A 27004-nucleotide genomic window follows, 5' to 3' on the forward strand; every position below is an offset into this window, starting at 1 on the left:
GCTTACTCAGGAAGTTATGCGGCTCAGTGGCACAAGTCATCGTAAGACCACAGCTTACCATCCTCAAACCAACGGCCTAACCGAGCGCCTCAATAAGACTATCGCTGATATGATTTCTATGTACGTCGACGATGACCACAAGAACTGGGACGCAATACTTCCGTACGTCACGTTTGCCTACAACACTGCCCTTCAAGAGACGACGGGGTTCACGCCATTTCGTTTGGTACACGGTCGTGAAGTCGTGACTATGTTGGACACGATGTTGTTGCCCGATATTGCGCACCCATCCGTCGCCGACGCTGATGCATTCGTTCGCCATGCAGAAGCTGCCCGCCGGCTGGCTCGGCAACGAACCCGCGTGCGGCAGGAAGTCGATGCTCACCGCTATAACCTTCGTCATCGCGAAGTCATTTTCCAGCCTGGCGATCAAGTGTGGGTTTGGAGCCCCATCCGTCAGCGCGGTCGCTCCGAGAAGCTTTTGCGCCGTTACTTCGGTCCCTACGAGGTACTCCGCAAACTCAGCGACGTTACGTATGAAGTGCTCCCGCAAGGGAGTGTTCGTTCTTCAAGACGCCCGCCGACATCCGAAATTGTGCACGTCGCAAGACTCAAGCCATACCATGCCCGCTAGAACAACTCTCACCACGTTCAGTGCCCGGGACTCTGTTCACGCACACACGTGGCTCCCCCTCAATCTCAGCCATCGAGTCGATGCCTTTCCAGAGGGGAGGGGCAATGCCACACTCTACCAGCGCTCCCGTGCGGTCTGTCTTCGACCTTTGTCGCGCGCCGGACTTCGTCCTCTTCTGCTCGGTGCTAGGGTCGGCCGGCTGCGCTCCGCCCAGTGTGCTCGCCAGGGACAGAACGTTCTACCGGCGCCCGTGACAATATGTTCTAGTAGCTTAGAACACGTACTCGTGAGAGAAATTGGTCTGTAATTGCTAAAGCCTGAAGTGTTGCCCGTTTTATGGATTGGCACTATTCTGGCTAGTTTCCATGCAGAAGTGAAGTGACCATTGCTAACAGAGGAAATAAATATTTTCGTAAGGAACTTAGACACCCACTAAGCATACCTGACTAAAAATTCATTAGGTATACCACCGGTCCGGGGCTTTTTTTGTGTTAATATTGAGTAACAGGTTCAGAACACCTTCTTCGGTTATCACAATATCTGAAATGGGAGGACTGGTAGAGAAGTCATAATGGCCTGGACACGTGCCATCATCCTTCGTAAAAACAGAGGAAAACTGAAGGTTGAATTGTTCAGTGCTTTCTTGAGTGTTAATCTCACCATTTGAACAGTGTTGCTTGGTTGATGGATTAACGTACCTCCAAAATTTCGCCGGTGCCTCGCAAAGAAACTTCCTCAGTGTAACATTAAAAAAACGGTTTTTTGACTGTCTAACTTGGCGTTTCAAGTCATGTCTCATGCGGCGAATACAAGCTGTGTCACCCACATTGCAATTTTGGGAACATGCTTTTCGTTTCCGCTGAATTTTCCTTTTCGAATGGATAATTTCACTGTTAATCCATGGATTTCTGCGCCTGCTCTTCTTTTTATTCTTTGGTATAAAGTGCTCGATACAATGGGTTACGGCATTGGAAAAGAAACTCCACAAAGCATCAGTGCTCCGTTCTGAGTGATAGAGGTACATGAATTCATCGAAAGAAGGTTCAAGATAATCTAGCACACTGACATCATCTGCGCTCTGAAAATTCAAAACCTCTCTTATTGGTTCAGATAATGAGATAGATGGTGACATATTGAATGAAGCTATTGCCATTTTATGATCTGATAATCCGTCCTCAACATGACAATCTGTCAAGAGCCTTATTAAGCCATGAGACACAAAAATTAAATCAAGAATAGATGATGTTGTATCACACAGTCATGTGAATTCGGTTACTATTTGCACTAAATCATTGGTTGTTCTTAATCGTCGTTAAATTCTTTCTGCGTTTAGATCTCTTTATCAAAAAGATGTATATCAACCTCAGCAGTGTGATAGGTCTGTTTGCATAGATGATAACGCTTAATTACTGCCACTCTGCTGCAAGCTGTTTTAAAGAACGACGTGTAGACTAGATGATAAACGTTCTTTGGGTGGATTCTGACGAATTTTATAAAAACATCTACGGCTTGCAGACAGAACAAAATAACGGCGCGCATACAAACATCCATATATTTAGTTAATTCAGATGTACATAACTTTAATATATTTTATTTATTTCATACCCAAAGTTGGCCAGAACAGCAGAGAACTTAAGCGCGGAACTCCACTTTTCGGTCATTAATATTTCGCTTGCTTCGAAAAAAAAATTTTCTGCAAAAGCAATTGTGAATCGCTTCTTTCTAATGGTTAGGCAACAATACATTAAAATTTCAAATAAATTTAAGGTATTGATCCGCCACCCTTTGTACGATCTTACGTAAAACCACCATGTGTAGTTGAAGCCTGTGGGTTAAGGCAGGCAGGTAATTTCAGGAGAGAGCTCAAGGAGCGTCGGCGCAGAAAGCGGCTCACTGAACAGAGGGGATACTTCAGAAAAATCATGCTTGTGTCTGACGTTGAGGATTAAAATGTGACCTCATAAACTAGGGAAGGAATCAAAATTGCGATCTTTGGTAAAGTGAACGCAACAAGTAATTGCAAACTGTCCCCCTTGCGTCCGGAGGGCAAACTGTGCTCCGCATGTTCTGCAAACGCTTCGGATACAAACGTTATTTTCCGATGAGTGGGTGAAACTTCTGCTGCTTACAAAAATTTTTCAATTTGTAGTGATTAATGTCCAATGTGAATAAAGTGACACATTCGAATCAGGTAGGAAATATAGGCACCCTCATTTCTCTAGTTTGTACTGATGTGTATTGTTTGCACCATTACGAGTGTTATGGAGTGTTCAGAATTGTTTGCTGCCCTTTGGAATGGTTGTGAATCGGCAAGTTTTTTTTTTCATTTTGCACACAATGTGCAGCGTCCCACCCACTGACCCGGCCCTGCCGCCGTGGCTCAGTGGTTACGGCGCTCAGCTGCTGACCCAAAAGACACGGGTTCGATCCCGGCTGCGGCGGCCGAATTTCGATGAAGAAATTCTAGAGGCCCGTATACTGTGCGATATCGGTGCACGTTGAGAGCCTCAGGTGGTCGACATTTCCGGAGCCTTTCACTACGGCGTCCCTCATAGCCTGAGTCGCCCAATGAACCAACAAACCAAACCACCCATTGACTCGCAACTTTTTGAGAGCTACTAAAGAGGAGAGAAGACAGTGCTTTGACGGTAATTATTAGAGGCAGAAATTTCAGTATGCAGTCTACAAATAGCCTTTCAAGGACTAAACGTCCTTCAAAGGCTTTCGCGACTGCTATTCCGCTCTTTAAAATGTTGGAAAAATTTTGCATCGCCGGGGGTCACTATGTATACAATAGTATGTGGATCGTAAATGAGGGGCGTCAGTACCTTGATAGCGTCTTTTTTATTGCAGCATTCAACAAAGGATAGGTTTGCCCGACAGTGAAGACATGACAAAGCTGTGGCACTTCTTGTCATGCTGGCAGGAAGGTGACGCGATTTTGAAAAGAGTGAATAGTCGCCTGCGTACCAGCCTCACAAGCCCAGTGCCATCAACCTCCGCGCCAAGCCCTGTGATCTCACCAAGCTCTGCGGCCGGCGTCCCACAAGTTCACTCCGCACCATCACTGCATGCGCCAGGGCCGTCATCCGCTCCGGAGGCTCCTTCAGAAGAAGCAGCCACCGCAGGGTTAGTGCGAGCTATTCATGTTTGTAAATGAGTTTTTACGCGATTCTCCATATATCGCTAGCATTCGGTACACGTACAGAAAGCTTGTTTCAATTTGACGTTCTCTAATAAGTTGAACTCCGTCCCTGTTGCAATGAGTAGTAGCCTTGCTGCTTCTGCTGTCCGTTTTTCTTTCCAGGAGTTCGCACTGAATGCTTAGGTGGGTCTGTATTGACTGGTTATGTGCGTGCAGCTTATGAATGCATTTGTTTATGCATGCTGACCGCGCTAATAAATCTTTTAACTGTACAGGATGGCTTCTACACCTCCATGATGAAATCTTCTAAGACTAGCACTAGCCTTGGTGCTTTAGAGCAAAGTTGTTCAGCTGTTAGTGCCAAGGACTTGGGACAGAATCAACATGGCGGCCACATGGTGTCGAAGTGCAAAAGACACCAATCGTTGTGTAGAGGTGGACGTCAATGATCGCTAACTACCTGCAGGTCGTCTTAAGTAGGTTGCAGCATTTCACTGCGCCCCGTGTAAGAGAAGTTACAGAAAAAGTGATCTTCGGAGGAAAAACGAACACAGTACCTCAGGATACCACCTAAAGAAAGTATTCTTTTTGCCTTTTCTTAAGACGCCGCGCCGTGACATAAATGTAAACGCTCAATGCAAAGCTCACACAAGCACATTAGGCACTTTCCGACCTGGAATTTTCAGCTGATTTAATTAATAAACTTAGAACCGAGCTAAATTTAGCTTCGTTTTTAGGCGCACAGGGAGGCGCCCATTATGAAGAGATGTAACCAGGGTTCCCGTAAGGGCATCTGGTAACAGTGCGATCGCAATAAATTTAAGTGCTCCAGCCACACTGTATAACCTCGACAGATAAGCCAAGGACGAGCCGTGGGGCTAGTTGCTGTTTCATCGTTTTCAGCAGCACGCAGCAGCACGAGCACCAAGCACAGGAAGACACGAAGGCAAACAAACGCTGAGGGATAGGACTAAGAAAAAGTGCCCGTTGAAGTGGAAATATGCGGTTAACGCCTGTTTTTTTTCCTACCTTTCTATGCCCTGTCCTCGTGCTGCCGCGCGCTGCTGTAAATGAAATAGGCCGTTCCCCGCAGTAAAATTCACGCCGGCAGCACAGCAATATATCACTGAACTCACACAAGCAGCTACGCGAAGCCGAGGGCAATCACAAGCACAGACGCCTTCGCGTGTGTCCCCAACATCATTTTAGCTTAGGATGAGGGCAATTACCAGTATGATAGCTTTTTAGCGTTTACAATGTAATTAAATGTTCTCAGATTAAGCCCCGGGTTTCAACAGAACAACACTTTAAGCGGCTCTGAAAGGGCATCTAATAAAGTTTCGGTATGCCTGGATGTCAAAGTACGCCGTTTCAGGAATACGTTCAACAAAATTTTTTAGTGCGCTTTCTACAAGCTGAGTTATCTGTAGTCAAAATTTGAATTTCAGCATCTTAGAACCATTCCTTCTCCTCTCGTCACTTTTTTTACGCTGTAAGGTCGGCGCTCCTACGCCGGCCCAAACTCTGGGGGCAGAGCTTTCTGTCCCACCGGAGCTACTCGGCTTACTGGCTGCGGCTGACGTCTGAAAGAGTAACCAATAGCCATGTCTCAAATTGAATACGCAGATGACAGCGTGGGATGAGTGCCAGCATGAAAAAGTAGGCAGAAAGGGCTCGCCAACTTTCGGTCATGATTGAGGGTGTTCTGCTGCCTGTAGCAGTGTATTACTTGCCTCAGATCTTCGTGACAACCAAAAAGCAGTGATTTAGCGAGTTCATGTGCTCTCCTCGGAAGGTGTTTCAGAGCACCTTTGGCGTGAATCGCTGAATATTTTCAATCTGACTCATTCGATGGACTGTACCGTTCTAGAGAGAGAGAGAGAAAGAGAAATGGACGAAAAGGCACGGAGGTTAACCAAGCGATGCCCGGTAGTCTACCCTACACTAGGGGAGGGGAACACAGTGAGCTAAAGGCTTAACCGGGTCCTGGTTTTCACGCACTACGTCGTCTTTTATTCAGCCTTCCGGAACCCCTGAAGAGCCGTGCTGCTAGCGAAGGTGACAGCACTACTGCCAACCAGGGCCAACCAACGGTTTCAGCTAAGAAAGAAGAAACAGCGCCGACTGCGCCTGAAACCTCCTCCGATGATGCAGTGTTCAAACGTCATTTTCCTGTGCCTCCCTTCTCGTCTGGTACACGCCGCGGCAGAACTTCGACCTCTCCGTCTTCGCGGCAACGCTCTCCACAAAAGCGAAGTTTGTCGGGGGAGAAAGAAGCCGTGCCAGTTCCGGTAAGGAAGGACTGCGGAGATATTTTGCTGGGTTCCTTGAAAGCTGTTGGTTTAATGGCAGTCTTTGAGTCGATATGGCGGGCTTTTTTTGTTTCCAGAGAAATATTCGAGACTTATCGTGGGCGCTCATTATACGCTTTTCTCTCCTCACCATTTGACTGACGTCGCTAATTCGAGGTGCATAAACACTATGGTTTAGTCAGTAATCGCTGCTTATCGTCTCCTCGTACCGTCTTCTCACACCTGGCAGCCAAAATAAAATGTAATAAGTCAGGAAAGTAATGTGCGCCTTTTTTTTTCTTCTCATGTGCAAAGCGTGCTGGATTTAGTTACGCTTACAACTTTGATGGTGCCACTATTAGAAGACAGTGGTCGCGCCTTAATTCAACGCCTCGTGCTTCTCTCGTCTTATTTTCTACCGTAATTACGCACTAGTTAGTATATACCACCTTTTAAAAAACACCTGCAAATACAGCAAATATTTGCATGCGAGACATTGCCGGTGCACACGAAACCAAGCCACGAAAATTGTGACAAGGCTATTTCAAAGCGGTTTGGTCTGCTTGAAGGCGCTAGGGAGACAAGTTCAGTTGACGGGTGTCCAGCTCCCTATGAGCAACAGTAATTTTAAATTTCAGGTTTCTCTCTCTTTGTTTAAGGTCTGTTTTTTTTTCTTTGATATATCCCCGTTGAATTTCTAAATGCCAATTCCTCCCTGAGCGTTTGCGCCGATTACTAAGTATTTGTATTTATCTGTTTCTTTTTTGTTGTTGTTAATATTGTATGTTTGATGGAACCCCACTCCCCTCTGTAATGCCCTCGGGCGCTCAAGGTAGAATGAATAAATAACCCACGAAATTACTTCTCCGGAAACAATATTACGTCCCTTGTTAGAATACCAGGAGTAGGTCCTGAGCTCTGTTTCCTTTAACGAATAAGCCTGAACCATATGCACAGAGGGACAGAGGGGCCTCTCTGTGCTCAATTAGTCAATGTAAGAATAAGTGGCTCCAGACGCAGTTTATTTCACACTGCTTTATTTTCAACTACTTCAACAGGGAGCCATGTTTCCGCCAGGAAGTGCTGGGACTGGGAGTTCGAGCCAGGAAACGGTCGAGGCGACGGTGAGTCAAATTACTTTTATGTACTGTATGTACAAGGGCTTTTACAGGATACAATGGCCAAGAGCACAACGGGCTAGCACAAAGAAGGGCGGCCCCGGCAGCGAGCGTAGCTCCGGCGTGATGGCTCTTCTGCTGCCCGTCTGCCGCTCGGGTTCAGCGCGGCTCCGTTTTTAAAGCCGCCGGTGTCCGTTGCGGCAGCCAGCCGTTCAAATCCTCCAATCAGGTCACGACACTGGCCACCGTTCAAATTAGACGAATGGTTTAGAGGCGGCCGGCCGTTGAAGGCTTGCCGACAGGAACGAGCGGCCGGCGATGCGCAGCAGGGTGTTCGAGCCGACGGAGAGGAGAGGGAGGAAGAAGGGTCCGCGCCGGGCCGGGCGCCGGCGAGGCGGGATGATTCACGCTGCAAGCCGCGACATGTCCGAGAGTCTGGGCCTACTTTGAGCGACGGCGGGCGCGCAGCGCTGGTTTCCAGAGAGGCCAGCCAGCGAAATGTGAGCGGCGGCACAACAAAAGCTACAAATGAACGTTAAGGCGTACATTATTACAGTATATTGAGGCAGCGTAACTGAGATAACGGCAAGTATTGCATGTAATATGACTCACGAGGCCGCAGCGCCGCTCAGGAGGTTTACTTCAGCTGTTTTATTTTTTTGCCACTGGTGCAATGTACGAGGCGGTGTGAACAGGCTTCAAAATCACCGCCTTGCACTTCTAAGTCAAGCTACTACTTCTGGTATCGCATCTCATAAGAAAAAAAAATGCAGGCGTCCTGAAGAACTGTCTGTGCAAAAATTACCTCGGGAACGACAACATTGGTCTCGCAAGCCCCGGCATGTAGCTGTCGTGCAAGAAAGACTGAGTGTGGTAAGACTACTAGGCTCGTTTTTCGATTCTGGAAAGTATACGCACCTGAAGCCGGCTTTGGGGCAGGCTGCCCACCTGTCCACCTGCCCAGCGGCTTGTGAGCAGCCCGCCAGGTTTGTACATCTGTCAGGTTTTCACCTGGGCCAGGGGCACACCTGAATGAAAGACTTCAATGTGAATGCCTTTAGGTCAAACGCCTTATGTTGAATGCATCTAGGGTGAAGGCCTTTATGATAAATGCCTTGCTGGTATATGCCTTTCGGCACGAGGCCCTTCGGTAGGACTTCAGACAAAAGGTCTTTAGGTTAAATGCTTTTATCAAGAAAGGACCTTAAGTTCCCACCTTAACTAGTTTTACTGCACGATACTCCGTGCTATGCTGAACTATCTGACAATTTTTACTTTATTGCGATAGCGTTAAGAATCTGGTGTCGCAGAAAAACCGGCGTCGTCATTGTTGGTCATGAGCGAGAAGACCACGAAAAATCCCAAGGGAAGCAACCGAGGTGGCAAGGGGCCGTCTGCCACCGAATTATGAGCAAGCTGTCCCGCGTGGCAGGCGGTAGCTAAATTAATTATTGCAATAAACTTTGCTAGGGAAGAGCAACCAGATTCTCACAAACGGAATAATCTCAACGATGACTGCCATGTCATTCCTGTAGCCTGAAGAGTTCCTATGACAGCTATCGATGATCGCATCCTTAGCTGGTCACAGGAAATAGTTGGGCATTTCTTCGAACGCTGTGAGTTAACTGGACCAAGGCTCATCGCTTGCGATGCGTTCCAGATGCCGCATTTGGTGCAGCTTAGATTTCCAGAAATTCATTCTTAGAGCGTAGTTGAACTAGGGTGCTTCTTGTTGCGAGCAAAAGCATTAAGGCTCTAGAATCGACAGAGTAGGATGTCAGTTTGTTCGCATGGAAGGTGTTTATGCACTTGTCGAAAGTGCTCCTTCAGCACGTGGTGGTGCAAGTGCGATAGCTTTATTGGGTATCTTAACCCTCATCCTAGATATATTTACATGTGCAGTTTTTCAAAGTTGTGTCTCACAATGTAAAGTTCAAATATCTCACGTCTTTGCAAGATACAAGGGAGCCAGCGTTTCCTTCATCTGCAATTTTATGTCGCATTTCAGAAACCGCCAGATGCGACGATGGAGAAGCTGGGCAGTTTCTCGGCGCTACTCCACAACGAGCACCCATCTCTATTCCCGAAACCTTATAGTGCCCTCAGCTCCATATTGAGCATTGGCCACACCATTGATCAGGGCAGTAAGGAGGACCTGGATTCCCTTTGCACCCACACAGTGCACAATGCTTGCTGGCTTCTCAGGCATGAAGACGCCCTGAACGAAATTTTGGTGTTGCACAAACTTGAGATCGTCGAGGTGCATCGTAACACTTACACGCTGCGGCGCCTGGTACACGACACGACACCGGAAGGCATCCCCAACCCACGTGAGCAGCAATTTTGTCCACACCTTTAGCTCCGCTTGCATGCTCCGCTTGCCTTCTCTTGGAGTATATTCCAAGAGAAGGCAAGCGTAGCGCGAAGTTAGATTAAAAAGATTAAGATTAAGAAAGACTAAGAAGTTAGCGGTGATACGGTGGCCGCAACTGGCAAAGGACAGGGTTAATTGGAAAGACATGGGAGAGGCCTTCGCCCGGCAGTGGGCGTAGTGAGGCTGATGATGATGATGGTGATGCTCCAGTTAACAAAGGGAAGAGAAGAGATTGTTGTAGCTACAACCTTCGAGCCAGCCGTCGAACGCAGCCTTAAAACAGCTGTCATCGTTACTTCGTGCAGAAATTACATGGAGCGTGCTAAGTTCGTTAATGCCGAACTAAATGCTCTGTTGGCAAACAGGAACCTCCTTCATTAGCGAAAATTTCGGTGGACGTTTTCGCCATGTATTTAGCTTTATTTCTTTCAAAAGTTGCCAGGACATATCACGCGTATTTTGTTATTCCTTGCCACACTTGGCTGTTTAAGTTAATATCGAATAGATATACTGACCTCAGGGAGCATTTGCACTAAATGCTTTCACGGGTTTCAAATACAAAAGCCAGTTTGGCGAAAATGTAGCGATAGCTTCTTCTGCATAAATGGCGATGATGTCATTTTAGCCGAAAAGTATCAACACTGTGGAGCGCATTAGTTTAGTAGATTGTAGAGCACAAATCACTTAATCATCTATGCATACCCTCCTTCAGTTATACTTGAATGATTAAGAGCATGAAAGTCACGTTCTTACGGATCCTTTTCCTATGCAGCACTGGACCCTCGTCGAGAGCAGCTCGTGATGTGGTTGCTGCGTGTCCACCGTTGTATTTGCGGCCTCAGCCTCGACCTTACTGCTATCACACAATCGCCAACGAAATTCTGCGGTGCTTTCAATCTTCACAGAAACTACAGAAGCATCGACATTGGCGTTTCCGGACCCGTAGCGCTAACTTGCCACCAGCTCACCCATTTCCTCAGCTTCGTTACGGAGCTCACAGAGCTCTCGCTCTTCGGGCTCAACATGTGCAGCGAAAGCGATGGCCTCCGGATCCGCAGCCTTGTGGTATCAAACGATGGGATTCGTAAGCTGTCTTTTCAACGGTGCCAAGATCATCACAGGTACAGTGCTCGACTTGTAAACTCTCTGGTCAGATTGGGTACATACTGAAGAAACCACTGCCAGCGTTGTGCGAGGGCACACAACAAATTTTGCAGCTAAGTAGTTAGCGGGCGCGCGTATCGGTCTAGCGTCGGTGTTGTAACAGATCACGTACCAGATAAGACTCGTGCGACACTTCTGCTTGGTCGCAAGCATTCGGGAGGTAATTACCAAAGATATGCTAGCCGCCGCGGTGGCTCAGTGGCTATGGTGCTCGGCTGCTGACCCAAAAGACGTGGGTTCGATCCCGGCCGCGGCGGCTAGAATTTCTTTGGAGGAGAAATTCTTGAGGCCCGTGTACTGTGCGATGTCAGTGCACGTTAAAGAACCCCAGGTGGTCGAAATTTCCGGAGCCCTCCACTACGGCGTCTCTCATAGCCTTAGTCGCTTTGGGACGTTAAACCCCATAAACCAAACCAAACCAAAGATATGCTAGTCGAAACTCGCCTCCGTATCATGAGTTCCCCCCCTGCCAGTACCACACAGGCCACGCGTGGGTACGAATCCCTCTTGAGGGGCCGCGTAATGACGCTGAAGCTGAACGCCGGCCCAACCTAGATCGAGCTGGGAATGCTGCCGAAGGGGAATCGCAGCGCTGATGTCAAGATTGGAATAGTCGAGCTGCTGAGGTGGAAGAGAAGGGCTGCCGTGGCCTTCATATAATCGTGCGAGAAGCCGAGGCCGAACGAAAGGCTACCATGCATGAGAGCAAATTTCGCAAGACCCGGCTCATTTCTGCGTATACTTCTTACCACTGGCTTTGCTCATCCCAATACTGCCTGAAACCGCTGCGCTGTAGTAATACATTACCGGTTATTTTGTTCGTTCTGCGTCTTCTTCGTGGCGAAAATGGTCAAGACAGGGATGCTTCGTGGAGTAACGCCCGGATCTGTGAATAACGCGTGCTCAGCTTATTCATTTGCCAGTCTTTAATGGTGCTAGCGGGAATTTCACACATGGATTTCGCTTCGTGATGGACTCTTGACGCGAACTTTGGAATGGCTTGTGTTTGAATTACAACGCATAAGGGAGAATGACGTAGAGCGAATGGGCATGCACTAATAATTTCTCACAGACTTCTGGTCTTAGGTAAGTTCGAGAATATTTCATAGCACGAAAAAGGTGCCTGAAAACCTGCCATTTCAAATCTTGTGTCAAGCAGACCACGGACCTTTTAACGATGCGGGATTCTTACCGTAAGTGCGGCTGAAGGTATGCAAATTCATATGCTGAAGCTAGCGACTAATGGGCTTATGATCAACCCAACTCAGCCGCGCTTTCCCTTGATTATTTTTTCTTTCTGCAATAATTTGCACAGCTGTAATGAGCTGTAATGATGTACAAAAATATAAAAGATGCGTACAAAGCTTCTCCCCGAGGAGGAATAACCGGTAAAGATAATCGAGACAGTAGTCACTTTCAATGGCAGTTTCAATGAAAGTAGTCACTTTCAATGGCACTCGGTTGCTGACCCGAAAGACGCGTGTTCGATCCCTGTCGCGGCGGTCGAATTTCGACGGAGGCGAAATCCTAGTAGCCCGTTTACTGTGCGATGTCGGTACACCTTAAAGATCGCCAGGTGGTCGAAATTTCCGGAGCCCGTCACTACAGCGTCCCTCATAGCCTGAGTCGCTTTGGGACGTTCAACCCCCATAAACCAGAAAATGCTTAATATATTGTGAACTGAGTAACGATAGCAAAGCATAGATTAGCAACACTTTCATGGCTTTTAAGCACCTTCGAATGAGCACATTTGCCACTGAATGTTTCGGTATTGTTTGAATAAGGAATATCATACCAGTTGCCAAATGCTGGCGCCTGCATCTTTCTGTTAAATAACATATATAATCACCACAAAAGTTCACAGGGTGCCTGTGCTACCGAGCGCACGCAAGCATGAAGTTACTGTTCATGAAATTTACAACACTGCTTTTTCGTCACCCAGTCGCACCGTATTTATATTAGCGGATGAACCATGCACATGCCCTTACAACTGCATGGATCACCGATGCTCCAGCGCAGTTGGGCCAAGATGATCCTGTTATCTATTCCCCAACACTCTGAAAGTCAGTCTACAAATGTGTAATTGTTACGCCTACCGAAAACGAATGTCTGTGTGCACTTAATTTTGTTTCCTCGTTTCTAGCAACCTTGCTGAGATCGTCTACGTTGCCGCCTGGCTGCCAAACCTCGAAGAGCTGGTCCTGTCTTATGAGAAACCTGCTTGTTCGAGCAGCCAAGATACGGGACTCGAAAGGTTGCTGGAGAAAGGCGACCCTTGCTACCTCAGAAAATTGTGCTTGCACATTGACATGTCATATCATGACTTCTTTGAAGTCCTTGCTATCAACCAGTATATCACGGAGCTTGAGATCACTCACAAGATATCAATAGCACCAGACCTCAAACCTCTGTTGAAAAACACCGGATTGAAAAACGCTCTCAGGTGCCTAGTCCTTTCCCTTGACATGCAGTCTGTGCTGAAAGACAAATCGTACGAGTCCCTTCTGCTTGCATTCATAGAGGAGGCAGCACTGCACGTGCTCAAGTTTCACAACACTGTGTTCACAGAGAAAGGCATCCGAGCCATAGCTGATGGCTTGAAGAGGAACGGAAAGCTGGATGTGTCTCAGGTTGCTTCTAATCCTACCGCGAAACACACCGAAAAGCGTCCTTTCTTGAAAGAGCTTCACCTTCGGGGTGAAAACCTCTCTTGCGATGAGCTCAAAATTTTAGTTGAAGGCCTTCAGCAGAACCAAGACCTCGAAGTCCTTGACGTCGGCGCGATCTCTGCAACGGAGCGCACAACACACTGGGCCGTCACCAAAACCATAGTGGACGACGTGACAGGGACACTTCTGGGAAGGTCTGCACGTAACGAGAAGAGTCCTACAGCTCCTTTCCGAGTGGTGAAAGATCACTTTCCGGAGGAACTTGTGCAACTAATCGCTGCGCTTCGTCGGGACATAACTTTTCAAACACTGACTTTTGTTTTTTCCCTGAGTTCTGACGAAGATCGCAACACTCCTATGAAAGAGTTCGGGAATCTACTCGCCATACTTCCATACTACGCTACAGTGGACACGCTTCAGTCAGTCTCCATCGAATCTACTTCCTGCGGAATACCGGATGAAGGAACCATGGGTCTCGCCTTACTGGCCTGCATGAGTAAAACCCTTGTGAACCTAACGTTGACGCTCGGCGACAGCTCCTCCGAAATCACGTCCATCCTCCTATTCGAAGGGCTGGCTGACAGCGTCTCCATTCGTTCGCTTACAATGAGTGGCTGGTGCCTTGCTTCTCCAGCTCCCCTTTTCTTTCAGCGCATGTGCCAGGCAAACAAGTCCATGCAGCGCCTACACATTCACATCAACAAGGTGGCCGACGAAGGCCACACAAATTTCCTGGCTCAGTTGCCTGATGCACTGAATTACACTTCCTCGCTGCTTGAATTCCGTTTGACCCGGGGCACAGAACGCGAAGAGGTTTTTCTTGAAAAGGTTTTGGCGGTGCTTAGACGAAACCAAAAGCTGCTTTGCGACGCCGCGAAGCTTGTCGTTGACCTGGCTGAGCAACGAGAAGACCCCCGAGGCAGAGGTGAGCTTGGTTACGACGAGAGTTTCACTCGCACTCGCTCCCGGACGTTTAATCTACTTAAGGACCTGCCCGAGCTTCGAAAGTATATAATGATTTTGACTCGGTGGAGCAATGAAAACACGGAAACGGAACTGGAGCTCACGAAGAAAATTGAGTCTAGCCTTTCGTTCCTAGTAGGTAGGGGAGCAGTGTCGGAGCTCGGTGCAACCACTAGTGGCGAAGCTGGAACTTCCGATGCCGTGGACGAGAACGCGCAGAACGTCAAGAACTTGAAGCCCCGTGAGGCTGCACGGCATGGATTTCCAGGATCTTACGATGGGCGATATGATGAGCGCCTCCAAGCTTTGAACAAGGCGGTAAGAGCCGTTTTTTACGAGGAACAGGAGAGGTATTCTATGCACTACAGGGGTCTGCAGGAGGCTCTCTAAAGTCTAGTGCAAATTCTAGTGCCTTAAGCAAGCACATCGGGATCTGTTCTGGCAATTATTCTCGCAGTCATTGCCTTTAGAAATTCTCCGCGAGGAACAGTCCACAAGTTTTTTAAGGAGATTTTCACTTTGTTTACTAAATGTATGTCTGTGCGTTTTAAAATTGTCGAGGTTATATACATGTACATGAATATTGAACTTCCTTGTGCTTCTCAGTTTCCTTTTCTGTTGGGTAATAAAAACTTTAGCTCCAACATCGTCTCTTATTTACTCTGCTTGTGTCTACTACAAGCAAGATATCTTTAGTGCCGGTGGGGCGGAAAAATGTGAAGTCTTATTCTTTCGTGAAAGCTTTGTGTTTGGATAACGTCCTTCGGGAAAGGGAGCCCAATGAGAAATTAAATTTACCCTCCACTCCCTCTCCACCTCGCAATCGGCCCACTTAAGTAATTTTTCTTCACTTTTATTCGAGGAGACAGCTTCTTGAAGTAGTGTCCCAGGGAATTTTTCTTGCAGCCGTCAGGTGTTGGCAGGTATTTTGGATTCAGCTTCGTTATGCATGGGTGCGGCCAGAAAAATACGCACCACAGTAGCAGTCGCAGAACTACGGAGAACTGCTTATGCGGGTTGTCTATCTGTTTCGTCATGAACTATCTGTGTTTAGAGGAGCAGAGAGGGCGCCCGTGGCACGGACACACATTTTTCCGCACCCTTACCAGCATCACCGCTTAACTGATATTCTGATGTCAACAGCGGGCGCTTCGTCGCTCACATCTTGGAGCGGCTCGCTATGGGAACGGGCGCAAGACTGACGTATGACACTAGAATTTATCTACGCCGTTCACGGCCGTGCGGCCATCGCTTCGTCGACGCTAAATTTTTCGCGACGTTAAACCAGCACAACATCGACGCTAAACTGAACCCGTTTGGAAAGGGGTTGTAATTCTTTTGTGTCTTTACCCCCGAAAGAGGCGAAACGTATGAGAGTACGTGCCGTTCCTAAAAAACGTGGTGCTTTTCATTGATTTTATAATCTAGCTTCCGTTTTTTTTCGCAGCTTGCAAGGTTGGCTAAAGAAAGGTTTTTCCCGTGCGCCGTCGGTGATCGCCAGAAAGGCCGCTGCAGCTGCCCTTGCGCAGTGGGCCACTAGTTAAAATTCCGACTGGGCGAAATTCCGAAAGCACGTCTGAATAATACCCCTGAATAATACACACTAAAAGCCCGCCGCAGTGGCTCAGTGGTTATGGCGCTCGTCTGCCGACCCGAAAGACGCGGGTTCGATCCCGGCCGCGATGGTCGAATTTCTATGGAGGCGAAATTCTAGCGCATGTTAAAAAACCCCAGTGGGTCGAAATTTTCGGAGGCCTTCACTACGGCGTCCCTCATAGCCTGAGTCGCTTTCGGACGTTAAACGTCAATAAATCAATAGATCAAATGAATACGCACCAAAACGCTGCAAGATATGTTATGCTCACCATCTTTGTCAAACTCCGTCAGTGCATGCATAAGCCTTAGGCTTGCTTTACTCCTAATGCCTTTAAGCGTTGGCATCAAACATTTAGTGAAAAAAGCCGAAAACAGCTGCAATTGTTCAATAGTAATACGTTCCTCGTGTACTAAATTGCTTGAAATGTGAAGAAAAATGCCAACCACGGGTATGGTAAAAAGTTTTCTACTCTTTCTGGTAGACAAACTGCTTAACATGACATCCTTGCGGTAACTTATCACTGTAAATATTTTCTTTGCCACGCTTGACTAAAGACTACGCCAGCTAATATTTGTAATTAATTCGAAAGATCAATTTCAATAGCGTGGGAATATGTGCCGGTTGTTCAGAATTACCGAACATGGACAACTGCAATTATTCGCGCTAAGGCAACGCGACGTGAGAAAATTCATTTAGGATGATAGCGAGGAAGAGGTTAGGAGCCTCCCTGCGCACGCCAGTACCGTGTACACCATATAGCGTACGGTGTAATGCTTCAGTGTTATTTGCAGCACATATTTTGTTCAGCACTGTGAGGAGGTAACCATTGAAGCACTACGCTTTATGGCACACCTCAAAGACCTAGATAAGGCCGCCGCGGTTGCTCAGTGGTTATGGTGCTCGGCTGCTGACCCGAAATACGCGGATTCGATCCGGGCCGCGGTGGTTGAATTTCTATGAAGGCGAAATTCTAGAGGCCCGTGTGCTGTGCGATGTCAGTGCACGTTAAGGAACCCCAGGTGGCCGAAATTTGCGGAGCCCTTCACTACGGCGTCTCTCATAGTTTCAGTCGCTTTGGGACGTTAAGCCCCAAAAACCATAACCCAACCAAAGACCTAGATAAAACCAGGGTGCTCTTAAAATAAGGTGACCAAAAAGGCTTCACCTTAGCTGATGAAACAATTAAGGCCGTCAAGTTCTAAATGACTACTTATCGCCCCTAGTTGCGGAGCACGGGGCGTTGACGTCGGAGATGCGATCCTTGAGCTCTGGCGATAAAGTCTTGCAGTTTAAAGTTGTCCGAATGTAACTACATGGAATTAGGATATAACCGAGGCATCAGTTGGAACGCATCTCATATGCATGGCACTGCTTCATAGTGATTTTCAGGCTTAAGATTGGCCGATATTGCGCAAGGTCCGGACCTTGCTTCAGATTCGAGGCACTGTCACATTACTGGGACAAAAGATGTTTTTGAGAGGCAGACATCGTTGTGCTTGGCAAGTATTGCCGATGCAGGCTGCTATTTCAGATGCATAAGTCGCCGGAAACAAACAAGCAAATTTCCAAATTTTGGAGTTGCTGGCATAAGCAAAACTTAAAAGAAAGTAACTAAAGACGGTTGCAAAATATCCGATTCATAATTGCTCTTGTAGACTAAACCAATCAAAATAAATAAGCAAGGTAAGAAAAACAATGAAGAACTGAGCGGATGTTTAAATCAGCCGCCGAAAAGACATGGAAGAGAGGCGTACTATGGCAGGAGCGGAACTATAATGCGAGGGCCGAGGGACGCGCACAGGATGTTGAGCGATGCCTGAAAAAGATAAATGATGAGTGGAAGGTAACGGGGAAAAAAAGTAAAGAGACAAGAAAACGGTTAAATAGTGCTCCAATAATCTGCGAATAAAACGAAAAGACAGGTTTTTCTTGTCGTAAGGGGCGTTCATACTCAATTTTCTTAGTAAACATTTTCAGCAGCCACCAAAATAACGGCTAGAATAGATAGAGATAGAATAACAAGGAGCGCTTGAGAAGGATAGGCTGAGTAAGAAAATAAATATGGGTTAAAAAATAGGAACACAATTGACATTATGTAAACACAAATACAGTATGGTGCACAAAGCAGAGAATGTACAAAAAATACTTCCGACGATTACGTTACTTCCTAATGCGAAATTTGAGCGCAGCTCATCAGCTGTATAAGCTTTTCGATAGATTGATTGGTTGGTTGGTTGGTTGGTTGGTTGGTTGGTTGGTTGGTTGGTTGGTTGGTTGGTTGGTTGGTTGGTTGGTTGGTTGGTTGGTTGGTTGGTTGGTTGGTTGGTTGGTTGGTTGGTTGGTTGGTTGGTTGGTTGGTTGGTTGGTTGGTTGGTTGGTTGGTTGGGGTTTAACGTCCCAAAGCGACTTAGGCTATGAGAGACGCCGTAGTGAAGGGCTCCGGAACTTTCGACCACCTGGGGTTCCTTAACATGCAGTGACATCGCACAGCACACGTGCCTCTAGAATTTCGCGTTCAAGAAATTCAGCCGCCCGGCCGGGATCGAACCCGCGTCTTTCGGGTGAGCAGCCGAGCGCCGTAACCACTGAGCCACCGCGGCGGGTGTTTCGATTGATTGAGGCAATGAATTCGAGCAAGACGGGTACGTAAAATTATAACTTGTTCTTTTTCCCACATATTCCTTCATCAAGAAACACTCCACTAACAGTTCTTTGTTGTCATGAAAGCTTTGTGGTCGCAGAAGTAGTTGGATATATGCTCGACTTGCTGCACCGATGCCTGGTTCTCAAAGACGAGGTGTATGCAAGTATTTCGGGAGGTTGTCACAGACGTGGGCAGTGTTACGAGCGAGAGGAACGGTGTGCTCTTCCGCATTAGTGGTAACAGAGCGGCAATGCTTTGCTAACCATTGCAAATGTTTACATAATCCGGGACCATGCTGGCAATTACTCACGTTAACATTTCCCCAATTATGTGAAACTGAGTAACAGGAATGTGCCGAAGACACTGTCATGTCGGAAGCCAAAACCAGGTGAAAAAAGGAGAAACGAATATGGTCTGTTATTGAATAATCGTTGGATATTGGAGAAGGAAAGGAAGATGCAATGGATTGACATCAGAAACCCACCGGTACAACTGTCTGCCACTGAGAGGAGAATGCCGTTGTGCATACTGCTACCCATGTCGTAGCGCTACAAAGTCTGACCAGTTACATTAGCGGCAGGATTGGGAAGCGTGAAAAAACCCAAGATGTGCCTCTGACGCTAGGCCTCTTCGATTTACCGCGCTCTGGCATCCCGCTGGCTGCCACGAAGTTCACCTCTGACAGGAAAACGCATCATGGTCACATGGGCTGGCGACCACTGAAACCAGCCAGCCGGCAATCACGGCGGCAAGCATGTCGCGGATCACAGAGGGCAGATATGCTCTCTGCAGCTTTGCGTTCTGCTGCGCCTCGTTGCTACGCGCGCGTGCTGCAAGAATAGGGTGCTTGGTATCGAAAAAACGGCCGCAAGTTATTGAGGGCGGCTGCAGACTGCAGAACAAGCAGCTGATCAAGCTCGCACCCATATACATCGGCGACGACAATGCGAGCGTGTGCCTTCGGTGCACAGTGTGCTGTGTAAGCTTCGAGAAATCCTCAAAAGCATGCGGTCAGCAATCGCAATCTAACGTGTTTCAGTCGCCACCACACAGCACGGAAAAACTGCCCGTGCATTGCTTAACAAACGACACGCCGCACTCTCAGATTATTGCGTGTTCGTTTACTACGCAGTAAGTATGACTGGCACGACCGCCGACGATCGATTCTGCATGGTGATTGACTCTGCTCTGGTCGTTCCGATTTCTACGCTCGTGGACTGCTTCCTGCAAGCTGTAATGAGAAAAGAATCGGGATGCGTTCCGTTCAACTGTAGTCTGCCGGCTGCCGTCTTTTGTTGCGGGCAAAGAATGCTCGCATATTCTCGACAAAACCGCATGTCAGCTCATTGAACGCTCATCTAGAACAAGCGGGTGTACTATATAAATTTAGCTGCGTATCGTATCTGTCATAATACAGCTTTACCGCAGAGAACTTGCTCTGGAATGAAAGGCGCTACAATCAAGCTCTGCGTGTCGGCGCAACATGTACCGCGTGTGCTTGCATGATGATCAGTGCTGGGAGATTCCTTTTATCTCTTTAATGTGCCGAACACGAGGAGATGCATGCCTACGGTACTTCTCAGATATTTTGGGCATATGCGGCAGAAGGCCCGAGCAACAAGCTGTACAACAGTTGGCGGCAACAGAATCAGGACTCGATCGGCTGCCGTAATAGTGACAACCGTGTGGCCGCATATGGCCCGCAGAGATGCCTCGAGCAATGTGCTCGTGAGGGCTTTTAATAAAGGACATGTTTTAGTCAAGCGTTGCTGAAGTCATGTCCGCTTTCGCACTCCGCCAGACGCAATGAAGACCATACGCTCTCGTATCGCCCTCAACTATATAGAAAGTATTCTAGTTCACTATACCCTCAACCAACAACTCGCAAAACACTTTCAGCACATGCATATATGCGCGCGTCTGAGCGCGTACTCGGAGCTGGAACCTGCGGCTGCTCTCGTGAAAGGCCTCGAACACCATCACAATGTTAACCGGGCGCACTACATTAACAGCCGAAATATTTTGTGAATCAGAAGTATGCAATCGCAATTTGAAGCGAACATTTCTGCTTGCGTGGTGGTAAGACGATCGAAATACGAACGCGCACGAGCGCGCAAAACATATAATCAACGAGAACTACCGAAAAAAGTGCCACTGCAGGCGACACAAACGACATGCACCGTGGCCTAGTCGAAAAAAGAGCCTGAATCGCACAGACCTCTCATGAATCACCGCGGTCCTTCTAGTACATATTGTCGTGACAATATTCACTGTATGTTAGCGTGCACTTCAGTGAACCAATCCAATTTTTCAAGCTTCGTACCTCCTATGTGGTACTTTTTCTGGAATTTAAAGAAAGGCCACGGCGTCGAATGCTAGTCCATACCCACACTTTGTCGTCCGGGTCGAAAGTCATCAGTCTGTGGCGGCGGTTGTAACGTCGGGCGTCACGGTCTTGTTGGTTCAGGATGCGCACTCTTGCAAGTTGTCGAGCTTCTTCTGCGCGAAGCGTGAACTCCTCGGCGCCAACGTCGGGGTCGCGGCCATCATGGGGCAGCATTGCTTCCAACATTGTCGACAATTCGCGGCCGTACAACAGACAGAAGGGCGTCCTCCGCGTGGTTTCCTGTTGAGCCGTGTTATACGCGAAAGTAATATACGGCAGGATATCGTCCCAAGATCGATGCTCAACGTCAACATACATGGACAGCATGTCGACGAGAGTTTTGTTGAGGCGCTCGGTCAGGCCATTCGTCTCGGCATGGTAGGCGGTTGTTTTCCTGTGAGTAGTGCCACTCAGCCGCATGAGGGATTCCAAGAGTTTGGCAGTGAAAGCGGTGCCTCTATCCGTGATAATTAGTGCTGGAGCGCCATGCCGGAGGACGATGCGTTCCACGAAAAATTTCGCAGCCTCGGCTGCTGTGCCGCGCTCGAGGGCCTTGGTTTCAGCGTAGCGCGTAAGGTAATCAGTGGCGACGATAATCCACCGGTTTCCCGATGACGAAGTTGGAAAAGGGCCCAGAAGGTCCATGCCAACTTGCTCAAACGGGAGTCTGGGCACTTGAACGGGATGTAAAAGTCCAGCTGGCTTGGCAGGGGGTGTTTTTCGTCGTTGACAATTGCGGCACGTGCGCACATAGTGTCGTACAGTCGCCGCAAGCTTAGGCCAGTAATAGCTCTTTTTGATCCGAGCCAGAGTGCGGGCGTAGCCGAGGTGACCTGCGGTGGGCTCGTCGTGACACGCCTGCAAGATTTCTTCGCGGAGATTCGCTGGAACGACGAGGAGGTAGTCGCTTCCGGTTGGAGAAAAGTTGGTTTTGTACAGCACGTTGTTCCGCAGACAAAAGGAGGACTGGGTTCTTGCGAAGGGCTGGGGAACCTCCTCGGTACGTGCTTCCAGGAAGTCGATGAGAGGTTTCAGCGCCGGGTCCTCACGTTGCTGACTGGAAATAGTCGCTGCGTCTACGGCTGCGATGAGAGGAAAGTCCGGTTCGTCGTCGTCGCGCGCAGCCTCGACTGTATATCTGGACAAGCAGTCGGCATCGTTGTGCTGGCACACTGATTTATACACGATGGACATGTCAAACTCCTGAAGGCGTAAGCTCCAACGCGCAAGGCGGCCAGAGGGATCCCGTAAGTTCGTCAGAGTGGTGGTCGGTTACAACTTGAAAATGTCGGCCGTACAGGTAAGGTCGAAATTTTGTCACAGCCCATACCACGGCAAGGCATTCTTTTTCGGTCGTGGAATAATTAGATTCAGCACGAGACAGAATGCGGCTGGCGTATGCTATTACGCGCTCAGCGCCGTCCTGCCAATGGACGAGTACAGCACCGAGACCCACGTTGCTGGCATCTGTGTGGACGAGAGTCTCCGCACGAGAATCGAAATGACCAAGGACAGGCGTGGTTTGCAAGCGCCGCCGTAATTCATCAAATGCCTGCTACTGCTGTTCTGTCCACGTGAATGGGACGTCCTCTCTTGTAAGATGCGTCAACGGTGCAGCAAGTCGGGAAAAGTTGGCAATGAACCGCCGGTAATACGCGCAAAGGCCCAAAAAATGCCGGACCGTTTTCTTGTCCGAAGGAGTGGGAAAGTTGGCGACGGCAGCTGTTTTAGCAGGATCCGGCCGGACTCCACGATGGCTGACGACATGGCCCAGGAAAAGGAGCTCTTCATAACCAAAGTGGCATTTCTCGGGCTTCAACATCAGGCCGGCAGATCGTATAGCCTGTAGCACGGTCAAGAGGCGCTGGAGGTGTCCTTCGAACGTTGGCGAAAATACAACAACGTCGTCCAGGTATACCAAGCACGTCTGCCATTTCAGGCCCGACAAAACAGCGTCCATCATTCTCTAAAATGTTGCCGGAGCTGAACACAGACAGAAAGGAAGGCCCTTGAACTCATAGAGGCCATCAGGCTTCACGAACGCTGTCTTCTCGCGATCCCGCTCGTCAACTTCGATCAGCCAGTAACCACTTTTTAAGTCCAGCGAAGAAAAGTAGCGCGCGTGCCGCTACCGGTCAAGAGAGTCGTCAATGCGTGGTAACGGCTAGACGTCTTTCTTGGTAACCTGGTTAAGCCTCGGGTAGTCAACGCAAAATTGCAGACTACCGTCCTTCTTAACCAAAACCACAGGCGAAGCCCACGGGCTCCTCGACGGCTGAATAACACCATCCTGCAGCATCTCTTTGACTTGTTCAGCTATGGCTTCACGCTCCCGCAGTGAGACACGGCATGGGTTTTGTCGAATTGGTCGGGTACTGTAGTCCGTAACGATACGGTGCTTAGCGAGAGGCGTCTGTTTGACTGCCGACGTAGACGAGAAACAGTCTTGGAACTGATGCAGTAGGCCGACTAGGCTCTCCCTATCGGCTGATGATAAGCCTGGGTTCACGTCGAGGATCAGCTGAGGTGTGCAAGAATTGGACGTTTCGCTCTGGAGGGCAAGGCAGTCGTTAATTTCGGCGATGCCCTCGAAGTGTGCGACCGCAGTGCCCTTGGCGATGTGTTGTCGTTCGGTCCCGAAATTCGTTAGAAGGACATCTGCCAGGCCGTTCTGTAGCGTGACGATACCTCTGGCGATGCAGACCCCATGAGAGAGCACAAGCGCAGTGTTCTGTTCTGCTACGCCGTCAGCACTGCACCGGTCGTCACAAATGACGGTAACGAGGGCACAGGATCGCGGAGGCACGGTCACATCGGCGTCGATTATGCGCAGGGCCACTCTGCGTGGTTCGGTGTCGACTGAAATTGTTCCAGGGGTCGAAAATGTTACCAGACGATCAGGAAGGTTTATGATGGCACCATGCTCACGCAAGAAGTCCATTCCGAGGATCAGGTCTTTGCAGCAGTGCGGCAGAACAACAAAAGTGCCAACAAAAGCAGAATTGGCAATGGTGACTCGATCAGTGCATCTTCCGACAGGCGTCATGAGGTGACCGCCAGCAGTACGAATTTGAGGTCCATCCCAGGCTGTCTTTACCTTGCTGAGGCGATCCGCGAGGTGCTTGCTTATTATCGAAAAGTCCGCGCCTGTATCGACTAAAGCAGTCACTGGGTGCCCGTCAACGTGAATGCGGAGGTCGGCGCTAAATGCATCGGTGTCAGGGAAACTCGGGTTCCCAGAATCGGGCTGCGGCGGCATCGGGATCTCGGCATCGCGCTCCGGCGGCGTTCGGGGGTCTTCGTTATATCCGCTGTCAGCAACCTTCCCGCCTGAGGTCGCCGCTTTCAGTTTCCCCGGCGCGGGCTTCGAGACCGGCCCCGCAGTCCATCTGAGAAATCCTGGCGGCTGGGCGACGTGATGCGTGCGGGAGACGGAGATCGGGGTCGGCGGTTAGAGGTGGTGTCATGGGCAGCAAGGTACTCCTCTATTTCGTGGGGTCGCTCACCGAAACGGGGACAAGGAGCGTCACGTGGGAAAACCCGGAGGCCGATTTCACAGTAGGGGCAACGGCGATACAGGTGGCCGGCTTCCCCGCAATGGTAACAGAGCGGCTGCTGATCAGAAGTGCGCCAAACAGCCGCCTTCCGGGCCGGTGGACGCATGGCAGGTCCTCGCTGAGGCCGCTGGTAGAATGACGGCGGCGGAGCGGTTCGCGGCGGCGGGTGGTACGGCAAACGTTGCACAGGTGGCAACTCGGAACGAAGAGCCGCGGCGTAGCTCATGGGGCGTGGCTCCGGCATGACTGGAGGAGGCGGTGAAAATGCTTGGCGAATCTCGCCACGCAAAACCTCGGTAAGAGCCGCAGCCGTCGGATCAGACGAGGCAAGGTTCAGTTTCTGCAGCTCTTCACGGACCACCGCGCGTATGAGCTCACGCAGCGACGCATTGTCGCCGGACACGCTCAAAGAAGCCGCACTGGCGCTTGGCTCAACGCACAAGGAGTCATTTCGGCGGCAGCGTTGATCCAAGGCCCGCGCAATGGCGGTCGCCTCTTTGATGAAGTCGGCTACCGTCTGCGGGGGATTCCGGTCCAAACCAGCGAAGAGTTGGTCCTTCACACCTTGCATCAGGTGGCGGAGCTTCGCGGATTCCGCCATATCTGGGTCAGCGCGCCGACAAAGACGGGTCACGTCCTCGGCGAACATGGCAACGGTCTCATTAGGCTTTTGGACGCGAGCGTCCAGGAGGCGCCGCGCACGATCCCGGCGGTTCGTGCTAGCAAAGGTGTCCCGGACCTGCTGGCGGAAGGTATCCCAGCTTTGGAGATCGGCCTCCCTGTTCTCGAACCAAATCTTGGCTCCGTCTTCGAGGGCGAAATACACGTTCCGCAGCTTCTGCGCAGGGCTCCATTGGTTGAAATCGGCAACCCGCTCAAACTGGTCAAGCCAGTCTTCAACGTCTTCGAAAGTGACGCCATGGAAGCTGGCTGGCACGCGCGGTTGCTGGAGCGTCAAGTGTGAAGCGCTAGCTTGAGCCATGGTGGTATGCTCACCAGGTCGATGAGTGCGTGCCTCTTTTGGGAGGAGACCAAACTCTGGGACCAGTCCCAGGAGGCGGCGGCTGCTGCGGTGAACGGGCGTGCAGACAAGGGGTAGCTGGTCGGGACTCGATGAGCGGCTGTCTGAAGAGGTGTTGGACATGGGACGTCCAACATGGGACATGGGACGAGCGGCTATTCTTGTAGACGGGGCAATATAAAAATGGCCGCGCGAGCTTCCCGCTACCATACGACCTCTGCGTCGTCTGCCAGTTGCCCGAGCGCTGCCAGCACAAAATCGCTCTGGCGAGTCTGGCTGCCCGCTGGCAGCCCCAAACCGCCCTCCCAGAGAAAAATGAACACGTTCTGGGCAGCCACCAGAAGTGCGAGGAGCAGCCAGAAAAACTCGAGTGCCTGGCGCCGCGATCTGGCCGCCCGCAGGCAGCCCGAGAGCATACAGAAGCGTATAATCGAAGAGGCCCACTGCTGGAATGTCGGAAGTTTGTTACCGACATAAACAAAGCCAAAAATCCTCTTCATATTACGCAAGACCGCCGACCAGTGTTTCTTTGACAGCGACGATGATTTTGGTTTAGTTTAGAGCGAACACAGCGGAGTCCGCTCGGAATCGAAAGAAGGCCCGAACCCAGTGCTGAGCATTTATTTATGGAGCCCACAATTTGTGGGGAGATAATGGTAGAGATTAAAAATACAACGGCTCCTGGGCTTCTAAGAAACCTGGCTCAGTGAAAAACAGAATTATAGTATTTAGTTTATTTCAGACCATTCCACATTTAATAATCTGCAGTACAAATAGCGACTCTTACATATATTAAAACAGAGCAGGAGCTGGCGCCAGCCGGCTCACTTGATGCATACGTGTCGCTGTCTAGGTTGCTATTCCTTCCACATTATTCTTTCAAAGCTTAAGAAATGGCGCAAATATATCAAAATCGAAACTTCCTTGCGTCTGGTTGCACGTCTTCGAGTAGCAACAGTCATCTCCATGCTCAATTTCTTAATGACATTGTCCACATGTCATTATACATCGTACGCTCTCTGCTCATGATGCATGCACGACCATGTCTCATTTGCGCGAGGCTCCAATAGTGTTAGGCTGATCACTTCAAGCTCTCTCCGCATCCTGACTGATTTAATTAAAAAGTGAGTACATATTTGAAATATAAGTTATTGAGCAGATTAGTGGCATTTAGATTAGGAACAACTACAGCATTCGAGAATATTCCTGAAATTTCCAAGGAAGAAGCTTTTAGCAGCAAATAATACCGCAGGAGTGCAAATAGTATGACCATTTATATACCATGTCCGGAATGAGAAAAATGTCTTGGCCTGGTATCAGAATGAGCTGCCTTAATAAAATATTGATGGTTTTGGGAAGGGGCCTTTACGTCTGAAGTCTCTTTGTTCGAGGCCAACCACTATAAAGATGTGTTAGCATGTTTGCGTCATTTCAGTTTGCT

The sequence above is a fragment of the Amblyomma mixtum genome, chromosome 2, assembly GCF_055824585.1.
Source record: "Amblyomma mixtum isolate Tamu chromosome 2, ASM5582458v1, whole genome shotgun sequence".
NCBI lineage: Eukaryota > Metazoa > Arthropoda > Arachnida > Ixodida > Ixodidae > Amblyomma > Amblyomma mixtum.